Here is an 18,578-nt window from a genome sequence, read left to right on the forward strand (position 1 = left end):
GAGGTTTACTAAGAGGAAGATAACTGGTGATCCTGAGAAGGTTAGTCTTGTCGGGTGGGTGGTAGGAAAAATTACAGTAGAGTGAACCCTAAAGTGAACAGAAATTAAAAATAAACCATATACCCCTTAAGTAATGCCAAACAAGTCGGTATTGAAAAATAATAAAGTATATAAATGTTCATGCTTAAGATTTTAATTACATGGACTTTCTAGTGAACATGAAAAATATTAACTGGCATATTAAGCTAATTGGAATACATTTTTAATCTTGGAGGGAAAAAGTTGAAGAGTGAAGTTATTTTTCCTCAAGATACATTCCCCCTGAATCTTCAGGTAAGAGAGAAGGTGTCCTCAGAGGGAAACCCACCTCCAGGAACAAGTTCTTGGATATGAGGGCCAAGAAGAGAAAAGAACTAATACAGCTTCCTATTGGGATATGTCAGTAGGAGGGGTCTTGGCTGGTGGGCAGAAGTCTTTACTTTGACGTCCCTCGAAGAGCTAATGTGGGTAAAAGAAGACAAGAAATATACCAAGATACCAAAGGGCAGAGAACTACAGGAGAAAATCAGTCAGGATCAACATGGAACCCACAGGATGTCTGAGAGTTGAACTGAAGGGTTAGCAGAAAGAACGCAGAGACGGAAGAGGTGGCTGATGGCTCGAAACCCTTCCGTCTGAATCCTGACACCACCACCTTTCTGTCCCTGTTCCTGTGTGTCACGCTTGTCACCTCCTGTCCTCCTGGAGGTTACGTTCTTTAAGGGTCCATGAATAAAGGTTGCATTTATGAGTCTGGACTTCGGGCAGTGGGGTGGGGGGGGGGATAATTTGGGAGTCAATATCCAAATTCCAATATCGTTGGAATATTCCAATATTCCTGAACTATTCCAATATTCCAAGTTCCAATATTGGGAACGCAGTAAACTGGGAAAAGGAAAACATGAAATAGAGGCATCGCCCAGTCGGGAGACAAATTATCCTATCTCAGTAGGCTTGGCCCATGAGCGTGTACCATTTTGTTTCAGAGCGTGGTTCGGAATAGAAGTAGCTGTTGTGTAGAGATGCCTGGCCTCCTCCAATGCTGTCCCTGGTCCTCCACGCCACCGTGATGGACATGGTCAGTCAGGGGTGAGTCTGTACCTGTCCGCTCTGATTTATAAGGTACAAGGCAGGTGTGAATTGTCCTTGTCAGCCTATATGGATTCCTTTGCTCCTCGAATGGGATATTGGGATCCATGTGTCCCTTACAAAGGAGGTTTCCATTCAAAGAGTTAAACCGACTACTGTATGCAAATGAATTTCAGCTTTGTATACCACTCTGGGCTGCTGCTAAGGGCTCTTTTCTCTTGACACAGCAATCATTTAAGGGACCTGCAGTTTTATGTCAGTTTGTAGAAGACTAAAATATCTAATTGGTTTTTTTTTTTATTAAAAAGGGAATCAATAATAGTAAGCCATGGTGTCAAGCATTAGAAACAGATTAATTGCAGGTGGTCCTTGCTGAGGGTGAATTAACAACCCCAGTGAGCGAGGTCCTAGCAATTAATAAAATAACCAGCCGTAAGATTTACATTAGTGTTCAAAGGTCAACCCATTACAATGAAGGAGTGTATTCATTAGGAAAAGAAAACTCCAGGGAAATCCTCTAACCGCCCCCGATCTTACATGATTGTATTAGCTCTTACATTGGCAAAAAAAAAAAAAAAAAAAAAAAAAACCTATAAAGGAAAAGATACGATGTAGCAGCAGAAATGGATATGAACTGCTCTTCACAAACAGGAGTAAACTGCATTATAGCTCCGCTCTCGAACCGGCTGGCAGGAAACGGAATGAGAGCTCAGGGAAGCCAACACCGGGCGTCGCTTTCGATCATACAGAAGTAACCGACTGACTCGCATCAGTATGAACCAAAGACGGCAGTGGGAGATTTCTTCTTTTCTTTTCTACAAAATCGACATGTTTGACTCAAACGCTTCCTTCTCGAGATACTGATAAAATGTGCAAAGTTGGGATGGTTAAGATTCCCAATGTGGAAATTAAGAAGGAAAGACTGTATTCATAGGAAAACCTCAACGTAAAAGAATGATCCTAAAATATATAAAGTATTAAGTGCATATTTATTCTATAGCTTAAAGGTGACAGAGCACAGCTTGATGATTTTTCCTATACAAACATGTCCCTGTAAGCCAAATCTAAGATTAAGAGAGAGAACTTTTCCTACCCCACCTGAAAGCTCCCTTAATTTCCTTTCCAACCAACATTTCCTCTTGGTTGATTTTGATTCCTCTTGATTATTTTGATTTCTATCCAACAGTGCGCATTATAAAATCAAAACAGGGGCGCCTGGGTGGCTCAGTGGGTTAAGCCGCTGCCTTCGGCTCAGGTCATGATCTCAGGGTCCTGGGATGGAGTCCCGCATCGGGCTCTCTGCTCAGCAGGGAGCCTGCTTCCCTCTCTCTCTCTCTCTCTCTCTGCCTGCCTTGCTGTCTACTTGTGATCTCTCTCTCTGTCAAATAAATAAATAAAATCTTTGAAAAAAACAAAAACAAAAAAAGAACAATTAAAAAAAAACAAAAAACACAGTGTACATGTTCTCAAAACGTTCCCAGCAACAGAATCCTACAACATGTATTCTTTTGTGTCTAACATCTTTTATTCTATGTCTGTGACATCGACCCATATTCTTACATGAACCATTCATTCACTTTTTATTGTGAGATAACGCTCCACTTGAAGAATATAGTGTGATTATATTATCTTAATGATCACGGCTGGATTCTAGCCAGTCTGGGCCAAGGATGAACAGAGTTCCTGTAAATATTCTTATCTGTGTCTTTTGCAGGGTGGGTCGGGGTGGGGATAGGAACTTATTTCTCACAGTGACATACCAAGGGGTAGAATTCTATCTCTTATTTCTATCTTAACTTTATCCATTCTGGTAGGTTAAGATATTACACTTTTGATGCATAGTGACATATATTACAAACACTGAAACTGTTTCCATATTGTTCAAAATGAAGAAATCTTATAAAATCGTAATTAAATTACTCTAACGTTGGGCGTCTGGGTGGCTCAGTCAATTGAGCATCTGCCTTTGGCTCAGGTCATAATCCCGGGGACCTGTTACCGAGTCCTACATCAGATTCTCTGCTCAATGAGGAGTCTGCTTCTCCCTCTCCCTCTGCCCACCCCCAGCTCATGCACTCACCCTCTCTCAAATAAAGAAAGAAAGAAACAATAAATACTCTACCTTTGATATTACAGATAACAGAAGATCTCTTACATTAGTGGCCCTTTTAAAATGTCAAGAAATAGAATTTGCTCATTGTATGTGGCTTTCATTAACTTAGTAGGACTAGGTCCTGGTTACATTTTCTAACTCCCCACACCACACAAGTATTTAGCATATATATTATAGAGAGAGAAGATATATGTATTCTATATATATTCTATATATATATACAGAATGTGTGTGTGTGTGTGTATATATATGTGTGTGTGTCTATATATATATACATACATAGATAGATATCTATGTATAGATATCAATATCTATCTATCAATCTATATAGATATAGCTATCGATATATAGATATAGCTATAGATATATTTATCTATCTAATATATCTATAGATAAATATATCTATAGGTATATTTATCTATTATCAATATCTATCTATCAATCTATATAGATAAAGCTATCGATATATAGATATAGCTATAGATATATTTATATTTATATTTATAGATACATTTATCTATAGCTATATCTATATATCGATAGCTATATCTATATAGATATTGATATCTATAGATATAGATATTGATCGATATAGATATCTATCTATAGATAGAGATAGGTATCTGTATCTATCTCTATCTATCTCTATTTTTTTAAACCAAGACGTTACACTTGGTTCCTTTCTGTTCTGCATGCTCTCCCTGAAGGACTGCACCCATGCTCTCAGACTGAGAACTCACCAGCATACACAGAACTCCCAAAACAAACCTAAGGTTTCATGAAGGAGTGAAAAATGGAAACCTAGTGCTTTCAATACCTTTGGTGTGATCCCACACTGGGCACCAAAGAACAGAACACGGAGCTGATATAAATTTGACTTATAGATCCCAAAGCTAGTGTAGCTAAAATAAGCCAGATTTTTTTTTTTTAAGGCAGTATAATCCCCTGGGGGAGCTCTTTAAAAACAAAAGAATATGAATTCAAAGAGTTTCTATTTAAATCCCTAAAATATATATTTACAGATTACTTACAAGGATAAGACAAAGCTTAATGTAGCCATCTCATATGATCTGTCTAATATGATATTCATTCTTAATTCATTCCACAAATATTGGCTGAAAACCTGCTAGCATACACAGCAGTTAGCACATCTTGGTGTCCAGTTACTGTTTATCCAGTAGGAAGATAGAAATTAAGTAACCAAATAAATATTTGACACACTCACTGAATAATACCTTTAGGTCAATTGGCGATATACCAGAAACGTAAAATCATGAATACATACCCCAAATCATTCACTCATTTTAAGATTTTAAACTAAACATTTCAACAGGCCGTTTGAACAATCCGTCGCCCATCAAGAACGTCAAACCTCACACCGTCTGGGAAAAGGAACCCTTCTATTCCTCGATCAACCAATACGAGCCACATTTCACATAAAAAATTGACCCAGGCTGGTTAAGATACACATTACAGATTAGTTCACTGCAGTGTGACTTCTGAAAGTGTCACTTTCTTGAAATACGTGAGTGACGGACGTAATTCTGACGCCATGCCACGCAGCAGAGCATTTACAAGAAACCCTACCATAGATTCACAACGATACAAGTCTTCCTACAGAAACTACCGAGTTATGGAAGAAAGATCACTTAAGGAAGGTTGCCTGAATCGTGAATTGCCCTTGGCCCGTTCAAGGACCTCAGGCCCTCTCTACAGCCACTTCAGATACCTTTCCGGACATTTGCAATTTGCATGAATGACCGTGTTGTCTTCTGTAACCCGAATTCGCTGTATCTCTCTAAGCTACGTTGCCTGGCACGCTCCACGTGAGAAATAATGAAAAAAGACAGGAAGGCTCCCCATGAGGAGTAGTACAGTTTGTCGTGGTTTTTAAATGCACTTCAAACCTTTGCTTACGTTGGAAATTTAAGGAGGGAGACTGTGTTTAAATGAACCGTGGTCCTCACAAGTCGTAAGCATAAAGCTTACATATCAACCAAATACTAATGAGTTCACCGTTGGGCATTCCTCTCCATAAGGTGACCTCCGAGTTAAGGCAGGAGGGAAGGGAGGCTGAGGCCACAAGCTGACCCACGGAAAGCCATTTTGACATTAGGCATCCCCGTAACCTAAAAGTCAGCAGGTCCTAAAAACAATCACAAGATCAGACTCAGGGCATACAAGACCCCACACCCTCCAGTGTATAGGACACATACTCTGGATGCTGAAAATTGCTCCCAAGAGTAATTCCACAACCCTGAGACACTGGGAAACTAACCACCCGTAGGACACATGAAACCCAATGCTGAAAAACAGGCATCTCCCTATATGGTTAGCTAATTCGAGAAAAAAAGTATAAACCCTTCAACAGAAGCAAGGAAGGGGGTAGGTCCTCTCTGTCACCTGGATGGAGAGAACAGTCCTCTGTCTATGAGGTAGCTCCTTTCTTTTCCTTGGATACTAAATCACTGTCCCTTTCTCTCAATGGCTTGCTGTTGAATTCTTTCTCACACAAAGCCAAGAACCTTCTTGCCCCGTGGCCTGAGACCCTCCCTCGTAGGGTCTAGGTCTCTGGTACCCAAGGTAGGAACTGTTCCCAAGCAGAATGCTTCCATATCAAACAAATACCAAACAGAAGAATGGTAGGGAGTTCTTCTCCATAAGTGGCCTCCAAGTCAGCAACAGGTGTTCACGAAAACCTGTAAATGTCTGGAAGCACATGATTCCTTTTATGGAAGAATGGGCCCAAGAAAGGATTCACTGATAGAACTGCCACGGGTAACTAGCCTACCTTATACCCCCCGTTTCGTAGTTATAAAAAGCAGATAAGATCAATTTGTTGGACTAAAGAAGAAAGCATCGCAAGCGTCCTGAGATGGCCTACTTCTAGGAAGCAGCATGCTTCGGTTTCCCTATCTGAAGGTATCTTAAGAGCAGCTAGACTAGAGTCCAAGGGACAGATCTCGGTCCCTGTCTAGGGAACTTCATGTTGGCTAGAACACAGTCACAGTCATGAACTTTCAGATTGTCCATAGCGTCTCTGGCTGCTTTTGAACGCTACCCCAGCAGAGAAGGGTGTTTGCAACAGAAATGGTCTGACCCATGAAACATTCACTGCCAGGCCTTTTAAGAAGCAGTTTGCAGGGACACCTGGGTGGCTCAGTCAGTGAAGTGTCTGCCTTCCGCTCAGGTCATGTTCTCAGGGTCCTGGGATCGACCCCCACATCGGGCTCCCTGCTCAGTGGGGTATCTGCTTCTCCCTCTCCCACTCCCCCTGCTTGTGTTCCCTCTCTCTCTCTGTCAAATAAATAAACAAAATATTTTTTAAAAAAAGAAGCAGTTTGCATACCTGAATTAGACCCCCCTGTAGTAATGGCAAGCCTTAGATCCACGTCAACTCCAGGACCACTCCAGAGCGAGCAAAAAGCTTCCCCCACAACAGACACAAATGCACACACACACACACACACACACACACACAAATACCCTCATAACATTTCTCCTAAGGAGATCCGGCTGTAACAGCAATGTTTTACACAACAGCTGGCGTGTGCTGGTGCTTTTCAGAGCTCTCAGAATGACATACCGAGGCCTTTATTGAAATATATATATGGATATAGAATACATATGTTAAGAGTGTATTAACAGAATTTTTTGAATATGCAACATTAATCATATAGAATATAGGATAACATAGAATACCTTGTAAATATAAAAATACTGTGTGTATATATCCATAGAATACATACAGGACATAAATATATAGCATATACATAGCACATATACATATCTACAGGATATAGATCTATACAACACACCTGTAGATAAATATAATATATATATACTATATGTAGCATACTACTGTGTATGCTATATACCTATACAATATATATACATAATATAAATTATACTATGTTGTATACTATATACATATACTATGTATACTAACATGCTACACTCTATATACTATACTATGTTGTACACTATATACATATACTACATGTACTATATATACTACACTTGATATGCTATACCAAGTTGTATACTATATATACTATATATAGTACAGTCAATATACTATACTATGTTATACACTATATACATATACTATATATACTATACTCGATATACTAGACTATGTTGTACCCTATATACATATACTATATATATACAATTGATATACTATACTGTTGTACACTATATACATATACTATACATACTACACTTGGTGTACTATATGGTACAACTATACTATGTTGTACACTATATACATATACTACATGTACTATATATATACACTATATAGTATATTGTACTATACTACACTATATAAACTGCCCTCTATATACTATACCATATATACTATACTGTATATGCTATATGTACTGTTTCCTACACTACTACATAGTACATATATTCTACTATCTGTATATAGATATATATAGTATATTTATCCATAGGATATATATACACAGTATATATATATATATGGATGGATATATACACTATATACAGATATGTAACAATAGAAAATATTAATATAAAGTACTGCATTTACATATCATACATATATGTATATATATGACATGCATATACTCACTATATATATCTCCACATATATATATGCATATATATATATACAGAAAGAGAGAACAGGTGCTGGGCACACCATGTCCCAAAGCCCAGATCCAGCTAGCTGCCTGATTCTGTGCAGCCGGCATGCTAGGAATGGTTCTTACATTCTTAAATAGTTCTCCCAGAATACCAAGACTATATTACAACATGTGGAGAGTATGTGAGATTCCAGCATTAGGGTCCACAAATATCGTTTTCCTGTAGCACGGCCACGTGTTCTGGCTACACATTGCCCGTGTTGACTTTGGCACCGGAATGGCAGAGCTGGCCGTCCACAGCACAGACCGGCCAGCAACATCGAAACATTTACTGTCTAGCCCTTGCCAAGGAAGCCCACCGACCCCTAACAGAGAAGCTCTTGTGTCTCTCCTGCAGTTTGTGAAGCTGTGCGCTTCTCACGGCCCCGAAGGAGGAGGCTCTCGTTACACAGAGAAACATTAACACAGAGACTTCGACTGCTGTCCTTATGGAAGTGTACCTTCTTACACTAGAAAGCGCTCACCAAACGCTATTATATTCTCAAACGCCCATGTGTCTTGGACCCTGCCTCTCGTGAGTTTCCACGCCCACCCCATATCCCCAACAGAATAATCCTTCTTCACACAAACCAGCCCTATCATAAAAGAACCTTATCTGGTAATACCACGCCCATGAAAGTTGGGTCAGAGTTTAGGTTGGCTGGCTTACTAAAAGTACACAGAAGCACAAAACAAAGATAATTAATGAAATGTTCTTTGTTCCTAAACCGAATGCCTGAATTCTACCATTCCATTCCAGTCTCAGTCTGCAAGAATAACCCATGCTAATCAGATGCTTTACTACCAGCCTGTGACCTGGGGGCATTGGGGAAGGATTTAAACCCATTTTCACGATGTATGTGTAAGTAGAGAGGGTATTTCCAGAAGGAACCAGAGGAAACAGAACCAGAACACATGTGTGTGCATATATATGTGTGTGTACATATGTGTATGTATTATATACATATATAACTATATATGTATATATCATATGTGTGTATATATGTATACATATTATATGCATACCATATATACATATAATATATACATATAATATATACATATACATACACACACATATGCACATACTTATTATAGGGAATATATTATATTAAATGGAGGTAATACATATTATGTCACACTATATATGGTTTAATAGATATATTCAATATAATACTTATTATAGGAAATCAGCTCACAAGATGACGGAGACTGGCCAATGTAAACTCTGCACAGCCAATTTCCCACATCATATACAAAGGCCTGAAGCTCGCTGACCATCCTAGTTTAAACCAGATGATTCTCTCTCACAGGAGGGAAGGTCAGCCTTTTGATCTAGTAGGCCTTCGACTGATTAGATGAGGCCCTCCACAATAGGGAAGGTCTTCTGCTCTACTCAGAAAATCCATTTAAATGTTAATGTCATGCACAAGCACCCTTGCAGAAACACCCAGAATAGCATTTGACCAAATATGTAGGCACCTGATGGTCCCTTCAAATGGACAAAAGGGATTAGCCATCACAGGAACGCTGATGGACGAATCATTTATACTTTCAGCATCCAAGAGTAGGAAAGTTGCACAACAGATTCTCTCTAAACTCAGAAACTCGGAGGTGCTAATTAGCAACCACAGTGGGCTTCACTGGATGGCTTGGAGGTTTTCCTAGCTTCCGACACAGAAAGTGGGTTACAGCGTTGGGCCTACTGAACTGTGTCAGAAGTCAACACCAAGGAACAGGAAGCAGTATTTGTTATTATTGGTTAAACTCACCACACAAATAAGCCTATTACACCTTGAATGCCTTTCATTCCTGGCCTAAGGTTAAGAAAAATTTCAATTTGCATTTTATTTAGGTAACGAACCAGCAAAAATCTCCAAGAAAGGTATTATGGGATGCTGAGACATTGGCCAAACGATAACTTCTGATACTCATCTTACCATTTTTCTACGTGTTTTCTTCCTGAACATTCTAGTATTTCACATTTTGCTCTGAGTTCTTCATCATCATCATTATTAATTTTTGCCCACTGTCCTATTTCTTATTCGTGCTTCCTAAGACTTCCCAGCAGCACCCGACTCAGCTAATCCAAGCAAAACTCCCACGTCCAGTTATTTTTCTGACACCTCTGAACCCCCAACAACACCTACCAGGTCAAAAGGAATGTGGGCTTAGGGATTATGGAGATTTAAATTCTGAAAAACTGTCTCCCACACAAAGCCAAGTAAGGAAATGTTTCTTCCCTGGGCAACAAGAAAACAGAAGCTTATTTTGAAAATGAAAGGAAGGAACTCAACCAATAGTAAATAAACACTTTGGGGGATAAAAAAGAAAAGAAAAGGCAAGGAAGGGAACATAAGGGGAAGAACATAATGGGGTGTGAAGAGAAGCTAAGTCCATACAGGTATGAGCTCCTTGGAGAGCTCCGAGGCTCTGTCCAGGATCATTCTTTTAACAGTCCTGCAGAGAGATGAGGGCTGTCCCTACTGTCCCTGATGACAAAACCTGCCGCCAAGAGAAGGCGTAACCTACCGCAGGTCACAGAGCTCCTAACACGCCCATAACCCCGACTCTCAGATCAGTCCCTTATCCCAACTACTGAGATAATTATTGTAAAGTCTCCCTCGGAACCATCTCAATCGTAATGATATTTCACACGGGGAACACCAAGGAAGCTCACAATATCATTCCCTTTTCCCCCCCAACAGATTATAATTTGCACAAACAAGGAAAACTTTTAGAGAACCATTCTAAGCTGCATATAATTATGCGCGAAGCTATCACCTACCTCCGGAAAGGCTGCCGACAGTTCTTACTTTGGTGATCACACCCTCAAAGATAATCAGTAGGACTCAGAAGGTGGCTGAGCCAGGAGGTGGGAAGTTGTCCGAAACCCAGAACTGATTTTCCCCACTAGATTGCTGGGATGCAGAGAGATGGTCATTAAAATCCTAGCACAAGGTTAATGAAAAGGGAATATGAGAAGGTGAGGAGTGTGTCAGGTTTGTTTTTTGTTGTTGTTGCTGTTTTTGTTTTTTGTTTTTTTTTTATTCTCAGCAATTTGCTCCTGCCTTCTCTTTGCAGAATCACCGGAAACACTCATTAACGGAGCTGGGGGTGGGGATATGCTGCCGTGATTCCTCTGCTTTGTTAATTCATTGGTGATTATTAGCTAAGGGGTGACAGGCACAAAATAATACAAATTAACGTCTGACAGTATGAGCACGGAAACCTGGACAAAGAGAATGTCACTGTGTATCTCTTTTCTCCACATAGTAGGGTTGCCCTTTAGAAAACAGCCCCTTAATTAACTGTGATTTTTCTTTTTAAGCCAGCACAGATACTTGAAACAAGAGACAGATGGCGCTTAAACACAACTATCTAGAAGCCTGTAACAATGAATTTAGAATCTCCTATTTAGGAGAGAAAAGAATGAGAAACACACAATATTGCTGAAAACCTAATTCTAACCATGACCCCTGGGTGCCAATATTAACCCCCCTTCCTTCCCTCTGTAGCTCTCTCTGCCCCTCCGCAAGGGACAGCTAAAGTTCAAATATTCGTGATGCTCCATAAATCCTTTTAGCATAAAATATACTAAAAACTCCTATCTTAGCATGGAAAAAAAAAAATCCCAGCCATTGCTGCAAAGGACTGCTTACCTTTAAAGCAACCCTTGTATTTCTTTTTGTTTCTTTCTAAAATACTTTAAACTTTTTCCCGCAGGAAATATCAAACACAGAAAAAAAAATTAATGCGATGGTATAATGAAATCTCAGTAATCTACCAACCTACCAAAAACTATCAATATTCTGCCGTCCTGGGCCATTCAATCTCTCTACCCATTCACAACTCCCATGTGGTTACTCTTTTTACAGACCTTTCCTGAGATAAAATATGCACACATCAAAATACACCAAAATGATTTAGACTATTTGGATGACTGGATATACCCTGTAATCCAAAATGCTAACACCATACAGATCATTTTCATCTCTTCAGAGAGTTCTTGTCTCTTCTTACCCAACTCTCCAGCAAACCCTGTTCTGCCATTTTTTGCCCCATTGCTTGGCCTGCCTAGTTTTGCTTACTGCAGCACCTCCTAGAAATGGAACCACACAGTATGGATTCTTGAGTCTCAGGTGACTTTCATTCATCATCCAATCTGGGACCTTCATCTATACTCTTGTTTGGATCAATAGCGTCATCCTTTCGATTGCTAAGCAACAAGGCATGGCATGAGTCTACAGAAAACGATCTGCCTCCTCTGGGCACAAGGAACTGTTTATGCATTCTCCTGTTGTGCGTTCTGGTTATTGCCAGGTTGGGGCATTTGTACATAAAGCTGATACCATCAGTCTTGCACAGTTAACTTTTCATGCATAAACACCAAAAGTTGGAACTTCTGAGTCAAAGGGTAGATGCATATTTCATTTTCCAAGAACCAGCCCACATGTCTCCAAAGTTCTTGGACAGAAGAGATTCATTCTCTCCTATGCAATTTCTACTGTCACTTTTTTTTTTTTTTTAAATTTTAGCCATTCTATTTGCTAGGCAACTGGTGTCTCATTGCACTTATATTTACTTTTTAAAGATTTTATTTATTTATTTATTTATTTATTTGAGATAGACAAAGACAGAGACTGCACCACCAAGCCAGTGAGCGTGGAGAAGGGCAGAGAGAGAGGGAGAGAGAGAAAATCTCAAGCAGATTCCTTGATGATCATGGACCCCAACACTGGGCTCGATCTCACGACCCCAAGATCATCCCTCGAACTGAAATCAAGAGTCAGACACTTCTCTGACGAACTCCTCCCCCGCCACCACGTGCCCCCTTTGCACTTTGAATTTGGATTTCTCAGATAACTAATGAAGTCCAACACATTTTCTTGTGCTTGCCAGCGGTTTGTGTATCTGCTTAAAATAAAACGTCTCATTTCAGACGGTTATACTAAAAGTTCCCCAAAATAATACAATTTCCTTTTTGGACTCACCCCACAGTCTCTGTTGCTAACATTTTATATAACCAAGGCACGATTATTAACTAAGAGAAATGAACATCGATACAATGTCGTCAAGTAGATCTTATTTGTTTAAAAGAATTGTAACAAGTAAAACTATATAGTTCAAAACAAAAATTATATAAAAAGCCGTATAATGAATAGTCTCCTGCCTCCTTAGAAATCTCCTCCATTTCTGGCTATCCCCCCTTCCAGAGCCTTTTAATTCTTCTATATTCACATATATGAAAAGAAATTATTCTTCCCCTTCCTTGAAGAAAAAGGAGCAACATTCCATATAAACTCCCCTGTCCCTTACTTTCTCGACTTACCACCTTTCTGGTGAGGGGACATATCACTGCATAAAGCAATTCTCATTCACTTTCCAACCACATGGTAGGTCACCGTCAAGATGCCCTCTCGTTTATGTAACTACATGCATTTTTAAAGATACCTCCATCCTCATATTTGTCAGAGAGATCGTTTATGATGGTGTTGTCAGACCTGCCCTCGGTTTCAGAATTTCTGAGCTGGGGATCGTAACCGAGTGAGTTCTGATGTGGAAAGTTCGTCCTGTTGACCCTGTGGAGCTTTGCTCATCCTGAACTCTGATACAGGAACCCACGAGGTAAAAAGGTCAGCTCCTTCGCAGGAGACTGCAAAACATGAATTCCACGGGCAAGGGGAGAAGGGCCTTGCTCGAGTCTACAGAAAACAGAACGCCTCACAGCTGATCCCCACTCCTCTGATAGACTTCCTAACACAGACAAGCTCCAGCATTTGAAGGTTGTAAGACACCAGAGAGGCCCTTTGACAGACGTACCTGGCTTCAAGGATGCAGAAAGTCCCTTCCAACCACCCCCGCCCCCCAAGGGTAGGTCTCATGAGGTAACACAGACACAGGCAGAGAAATGGGAACCACTGGCTCAAATCCAGAATCCAAGCCAGCAGGGCATCTGAAGACACATATGGGGTTGAATCTCAGATGGTTTCTGCCTGGCTCTTCTCCAACATGTCCTTCCCCCAAAGCCCAGCAAAACCTCTAGACCTGTCCTCATTCTGCTAAAGCATGACATGGAGAGAATTCCTCACCCTCCCCTGCTCTCCACCCTCTCATCATTCTGTGAGGCTCACGGACTTCACGGAGTTTGGGGAACAAGTCACTTTTCCTGCTGAAATTTCTACAGTGACTCCCCACTGCCTCAAAGAGAAAACTCCGAGTCTTCTTTACAGAAAGATACATGGCAGGACTCTGTTTAGAAACTCTGTTTAGAAACTCCGTTTACATGTATAAAACAATGTATCGGGGCACCTGGGTGGCTCAGTGGGGTAAGCCTCTGCCTTTGGCTCAGATCATGATCTCAGGGTCCTGGGATGGAGCCCCGCATCAGGCTCTCTGCTCAGTGGGGAGCCTGCTTCCTCCTCTCTCTCTGCCTGCCTCTCTGCCTACTTGTGATCTCTGTCTGTCAAATAAATAAATAAAATCTTTTAAAAAATGTTTAACAAAATAAAACAATGTATCATTTCAGAACACAGACCCAGGAATAAGGGCAATAAACAGTTGAGGACAGTGCACATATCTGCAGGAAGAGGAGAAAAGTATGATCAGGGAGGGGAGCACAGTAGGCTTCACTTAACATACAACATTAAATAAAAGAGAAGGATCTCCCCTCGTCTGGTCTCCAGACATAAAACCCTTATGCCAGCCTACGCTTGGTTACTCAGCTCTCACGCATGGAGTAGACTTGGCTGATCCTATCTCCTACAAATGCCAGTATTCACACAATCCTAAGATGTTACAGATGGCCTTTCTGGAACTGACAATGCCACAAAGTACAATGACTCCAGCGGCATAAAAGTTTTTGTTAGTAAAAGAAAGCGGGCGCCAAGCTTGACGTTCAAATTCTATCAAGAGCCGGAGGATTGGAACTATTTTTAATTTAAGCCTGATGTGGTGAGTTTAGGCATGGGAATAAACACAATTCACAAGTCGGTGGGAAATAAGACTTACAATACACGGTTTCACAGAGCAGTCAGGAGAGAAGTTACATTCCTGCTGTTTTTCCATTTATGTAATCATTGGACTGCGGGCTTTCTTAACCGCACCGCCCCCCACCAAACCCCACTCCTTGAATTGAAACAAAAGAAAACATTTTTCCGTCTAGATGGATTAAACCTACATCTCACTTTTTGCAATTGTGCAAATGACTGGAACGATTTGATGATCATGTGTTTGGGGGAGGCTGGAATTTAACCTGTTTACTAAGAGAACGCCATGGGTCTGATAAATCCTTTACCTGTGGCTATGTTGTTGGTATACTGAAGGAACTCAAAGACTACACGTTCCTGATTGTCATCTTTTCACTATTTACTCTAAAATTACAAAGAGAAGGAAGGAGCTCGGAAGGCAGAGAGTGAAAAGGGAAAGAAAGCAACAGAGCTCTTGTATGATTTTTGACGCTGTCCATGGTACTTATAAAATCTTTGACGCTGTCCGTGGTACTTTAAAATGTCTTGACGCTGTCCGTGGTATTTATAAATTTTTGACACTGTCCATGGTATTTATACAATTTTTGACGCCGTCCATGGAATTTATACAATTTTTGACGCCGTCCATGGTATTTATAAACTCAAGATGGCATCCAGCAAAAGACGGCACATTCAGACAAGGTCATTAAGATTTACTCAAGAACTCCTCACAGACATGCGGGAACTTGACTTATGTAAAATCAGGAAACAGCCCCCTTGTCCAGCTGGTGAACTCTCCCAGAGAAACAGCAGAGAGGAGCACCAGTGACTTCACGTTCACCTCTTTGAATGTCCTGCCAAGAATCCAATATTCCCCAATAGTCCAACTGATAATAAGTAAGGACTAAAGGATGGGTTCATGCAGTCCACTCCCACCGACCAGAGCCCAGAGGCTGGAGGGGAATGGACAGAAGGAAATTGAAAGTGGAGAATGTTCAACACAATATGCAAACATCACTGGAGTCTGGCAAGACTGGGTCATTGTCACAGGACTCTGGGATGCTCACATCAAGTCACGCTTCACTATTTTTAACTGAGACTGTCCCCAAGGAGACCATGCTTTCAAAGGGCAGGGAGCCCGCTAAGATGAGTTTATTTGCTGGTTCACTATTTTCTTCTTCCACATTGGAAAACTGAAAGCATTGTGCCTCATTTCCTTATAGCCCTGGCACTGTCAGGCCATAACCTGCATATCACAGAAGTTCAAAATATAGGTACTCAGTGAACTAGACTGAATTCAGCAACAGCCATGGGAGACAATGAGACACCAGGACAGACCCCCATTAACAGATGGCACTCTGTGCTAATTGCATCTCCACGGCACACACATTTGCTCCCAGGAACTCAGTCCGTAAACTGGAGGTACAGAACGTGCAGCTGCCATCAAAAGCAACGTCTTTTCCCAGTTCATGGGAGAAAGGCATGCCTAAGTCAATGGTTAAAAATTGTCAGTTTAAAGTTTTTCTTCCAAAATCTTTTCTCAAGTCTCAGGAATCTGCTACTGGATGTCTGCTCATAAAAGACAAGCCACTCTAACTGAAGCAAATAACCAGTCTCAGGAAAAATTCAGAACCACCCTATTAAAGATAATTGTGTCTGTGGCTGAGGTTTGACACTGCATAGAGAACATGGTCATATTTTCTGATGATAAAATTTCTCTTAAATACCTTTTCATGGGATTAAAATATCAACATCCCATAATGTCGTGCAAAGACCATGTGCATTTCAGTCTCTCAATTAGGTGGAAAGAGTTTAGAATCACTCTCTTGAGCATGTCAGGGTATCCCTTTGATCTTCATGGAAAGCTCCCATCTGGCATATAAATTGAGAATAAGACGCCCAGAAGCACGTTATTGAGGAGACATGTTCCATCTTTCCTGAATTTTACTCAGGCTAGATTTCTGCCAGCTTCACTTCTTGCTTCTTCCAATTTGCATTGCAAAAATAGAGGTCTTTCAGTATGAAAATATTTCATTTTATTAAATATGCATTTTCAAACTACATACACCTATGACCCTCTCCCTCATTCTGCACTCTTGTAATTTGGTCCATCTCTCTGCACCTACACACAGACACCCCCCCCCCCACCATGTTTCCCCTGTGGAAATGTGTGCCCTATTCTTGTGGACTTATTGCTGACCAAGATCTGAGACCAGATAGAGTCCCATCCTTAGAAATAACAAGGCGGCAGACTAATAGAGTTAAAAGGAATTCCTGCCAACCGAACTACCATGTATAAGCCAAATAAAAACTAGGATAAACCAGTGGGATTGTTCTATCCCTTCACTTGACAAATATTTATTGAGTCCCCACACATGTCCATAGTATTGAATATACAACAGTGAGCAAAAGCACACGAAACCCTTGCCTTCAAGGAGCCGACTTCTGGTAAGGGAAGACTGCCAATAAACATAATGAACACACAGGTTATATAGTCTATGAGAATGTGATAAAAGCTCCAGAAGAAAATAAAGCAGGACAAAGAGGCAGGGTTTGCCCTCAAGATGAATGTACTAAGGTTTTACTATACTTTCCTTACTTGTTATTTTTTATTACACCCCCTTTGTGTTTTCTTTTAGTCTTATAGATAACAACCTTTACAACAAAGCACTCTATGCAGAAAGCAGGTGTGGTGTTTTTTCACGGCACGGCATCGGAGGCAGTCCTACTGCACATCCATCTGGATAGTGGCCAGCATGCGGGAGCAGCCAAAAACGGAGGGTGAGATTTTTGCTGCACTATTTTCTGCATGTTTGAACGGTTGCATATTTTTTACGTATTAAATTAAAAACTAAACAAAGAGAGCAGGACTCATGGTGGCTCCTTGGCTTAGAAGCCCATTGGAACTGAGAAATATTCCTAGGATTATAAGTCAACATCAGCTCTGTCCCACAGAACGTTTTTCTGAAATGATGGGAGCCTAGTAACTACACAAAGGTATGAGCATTTGAAAAATGGCTTCGTGCAGTGATGGGACTCACATTTAAATTAATTTAAATGGAATTACCCACATGTGGCTGGCATTTATCAAAGACCCTAAGCCCACATACACCAGCTATCTTAAACATGTGACAGCGTGTCTGTGATGCTCAATGTCCTTCTTAGTTCTTCTCAGTATTTCATAAAGAATCTGCAAACAAACCAACATCATTTCAACCCAGTGCCCTTGAGTTCCATTCAGGTTCATTAAGGAGTGTGTACCAACCAACTTGTAAATGCCAAAGATGGTGTTTAGCGTTGCAGACCTACCAGTGATGGGTTCTTGACCTGGTGTGTTTCTGAGACACCTTAGACCACAGGCTCAGATTCCTACTCTTCCACACCCTACTGCATTGCATGGCATCAACAAACACCCCTCTCTCATTGTCCCTTCTCCACATCCACAAATTCAGGTCAGTTTTACCCAGGGAGAAGACCACGAAACCCAGGTCACCAATCGTGGGTCATAAGATCCCCACCCCAGAAAGTCTTTAAAAACAGTTGCTCTCCTTATTCAATCAATAGATCTATGTCATACCAGAGGGAGAATGAAGACATTCTTACGAAGCATCTGGTTAATAAAAATTCTCCACCAATGAGAAACTAATTTTAAGAAAAACAACTGTATGTTTAGTCCCACCGCCAAGAGGATGGACAGGTAATTTATACCCTCACTTC

At 40.6% G+C, this 18,578-nt stretch overlaps 1 protein-coding gene across 5 annotated transcripts in view; it reads right to left on the reverse strand.

Annotated features, from left to right (window-relative positions):
- The window catches only part of LOC309856867 (steryl-sulfatase-like), a 490,902-nt gene that overhangs the window by 188,861 nt on the left and 283,463 nt on the right, over positions 1 to 18,578 (reverse strand). The window lies entirely within an intron of this gene.

This window comes from Mustela nivalis (assembly GCF_964662115.1).
Source record: "Mustela nivalis genome assembly, chromosome: Y".
NCBI classification, from domain to species: domain Eukaryota; kingdom Metazoa; phylum Chordata; class Mammalia; order Carnivora; family Mustelidae; genus Mustela; species Mustela nivalis.